The sequence below is a fragment of the Carlito syrichta genome, unplaced genomic scaffold (genome assembly GCF_000164805.1).
Source record: "Carlito syrichta isolate Samal-C Ts95f unplaced genomic scaffold, Tarsius_syrichta-2.0.1 Scaffold304455, whole genome shotgun sequence".
Lineage (NCBI taxonomy): Eukaryota > Metazoa > Chordata > Mammalia > Primates > Tarsiidae > Carlito > Carlito syrichta.
In genome coordinates, this window is record NW_007248551.1 from 64,301 (window position 1) to 67,200 (window position 2,900).

Genomic DNA, 2,900 nt, shown 5'->3' on the forward strand with positions numbered 1-2,900 from the left:
TTTAGGATAGGGTATGTGTTAGGTCACACTCCCAGCGGGGCCTCCAGGAAGTTAGGACAGGCCCATTGGGGGGTGTGGGAGTGTGGTGTGCGATTTGGTACCATGAGAAAGATAAAAAGAATTACACAGAAGTTAGATTAGAAAATATAGTTTAGCCATGCTCGGTGGCTCAGCCTGTAATCCCAGCACTTTGGGAGGCCGAGACGAGTGGATTGCCTGAGTCCCGGGCAACTTGGTGAGACCTCATCTCTACGATAAATCAAAAATTAGCCGGGTGTGATAGCGCACGCCTGTAGTTCCAGCTACTTGGAAGGCTGAGGCGGAAGGATCGCAGTAGCCTAGCAGGTTGAGGTTGCGGTGGCCAGGAGCGTGCCACTGCCCTCCAGCCTGGGTGACAGAGTGAGATTCCAACTAAAAAAAAAAAAAAAGAAAATATAATTTATTTAAAAACTAAACTAGGAAAAGAGAGAAAGAGGAGATTCTCCTCCCCAAGGTAGAGAAGGCCATGTGCTCTTTGAGAAAAGTTCCCTTCAAAGGGCACATGACCACACCAAAGCTTAGCAAGGCAATGGTGCCTGGCTAGTCATGGTTGAGTCCTTTCAACCCTTCCCTTTGATGGGGGGAGGTCATTAAGGTGATTGGGTGGTGGTCTGCTCCATGTCATCATGAAGGGGCAGGTAAGCGCAGGTACTGAGGTCAGGTGATGGGCTGCAGGCAGATGGGTGGATTAGTCACATGATTGCTACCATGGTGGTAGGCTAGATGGGAGGAAACAAGAGGAGGGGGTTTTTTTCCTGCAATAGGCCTGTCAGACATTTCCAATCTACAAGCTCTTTCACAAGAAGGTGGTCTTATTATCATTTCTATGGCTTTGGCCAGCTAAGGGTGATCATTGACCTCCAGCCTTCCACAAGGAACCTGAAAGTTTCTTAGAGATTATTATGCTAAACCATAAACTGAAACATTGAGCTGTCCTGGTCTTGCATCTGATGGAGATTTGCCAAGGCAGTGGGGCGGGCTGCCAGTTTGGCCTACAGCAAAATGTCTGAACACTTCCTAAAACCTGCCTATTGGAAATTTATCTATCTATATCTAACCTATGCTAGATTCAAAGCGTGTCAGTCTAATCATAAATGGTTATACTGAGGCAAAATGTGAACTAAGTGTATTCTAAGTTTCTCAGGGTCCCTCCTCTCAGTCTGTTATTTCAGTTTATTTGTTTCACTAAAAGAAAAGATGAGTTGACCTAAGATGATTTTATTTTAAAATGAAGAACAGGCAATGTTCTTCAACATGTATAATACATGAATGTCATAACCCACCACTCAAATGTTCACAATGGAAATGATACAGAGACCCCTAATGTCCATTCATATTGCCACAGCCCCTAGAGGAGGGCATGGCAAGGGGTCCAAGCACTCCTGCACATTCTCGAGCACATTATGAAAATCTCCTTGTCTTCTGTGCACTCCCATAAGTAGCTTCAGGAGATCTTTGTCTACCCTGCAGACTACATCCAAATATGTAATCCCTATTTGCTTCTTTTCTTAGTAATCATAGGTTTGAACAATATGGTATCAATGTAATCTTTTTTTTTTTGAGTTGGAGTCTCACTCTGTCACCCAGACTGGAGTGCAGTGGCCGCTCCCGGCCACCGCAGCCTCGACCTGCTGGGCTCCGGCGATCCTTCCGCCTCAGCCTTCCAAGTAGCCGGAATTACAGGCATGCGCTACCACGCCCAGCTGATTTTTTGATTTATTGTAGAGATGAGGTCTCGCCGCCCAGGCGGGTCTCGAACCCGCGGACTCAGGCAATCCACTCACCTCAGCCTCCCAAAGCGCGGGATTACAGGCTGAGCCACCGAACCTGGCTCAATGTAATCTTAAATCTTGTGATTTACATAAATTTTGCATCAATGTAATCCTGAGTCCTGTGATTTGTATAACTTTTGTTATGCATGAAAACTTCCTTTACTCTTCTGAGCCCAGGAGTTCAAGACTAGCCTGGGCAATATGGTGAGACCTCATCTCTATGATCAATTTTAAAAAATCAGCTGGGCATGGTGGCTCGTGCCTGTAATTCCAGCTACTTGGAAGACTGAGAAAGAAGAATCATCTTAGCCCACAGTGGCCATGAGTATGCCACTGCACTCCAGCCTGGACAACAGAGTGAGACTGACTCAAAAACAAAAAAACAAACTTCCTTTACTCTAAATGTTATGGTCTGCTCCCCTTGATACCAATACATCAAAGGGGCAGGGAACTGGTAGGAAGAAGTTTATTTCTCAGTTCGAATCCAGGGAGCAGAGTCAGACTCGAGGTCTTTCTAAAATGGTTCTGGTCACCCTCCAGGCTTTTATAATTCACTTTTATAGTCCAGAGTTGTCAATACCTATACATTAGCCACGTGACCAGCAGACCATTGTACAGAACTTAAGTTACAGCTGCATTTTACATTCTGATAGTGACATTTAGAGCAAAGAAAGTTTACAAGACCACAAAAGTTATGCAAATCACAAGACTTATGATTACATTGATACTATACAGTTCAAAGAAAGGGAGTAAATAGGGATTTACATCTTTGGGCAGAGTCTGCTGGGAAGTGGAGGATTCTCTGAAGCTACTTACTGGGAGTGCATAGAAGACAAGGGAACCCTCAGTAATGTGCTCAGGAATGTGCAGGAGTGCTTGAATCCCCACCATGCCCTTCTCTATGGGCTGTGGCAATATGGAGGGGACATTAGTGGGTCTCTGTATCATTTGATGAAACTCATCAGAGTGGGTGGAACCTGCCTTACCCTTCCTCTTTTAAAGGATGCACTGTACACGAGACTATGACTTTTAAAGAAATTTGTTTGCTGATTTTTTTAGTTAGTTTCAAACTTTTTTTTTTTTTTTTTT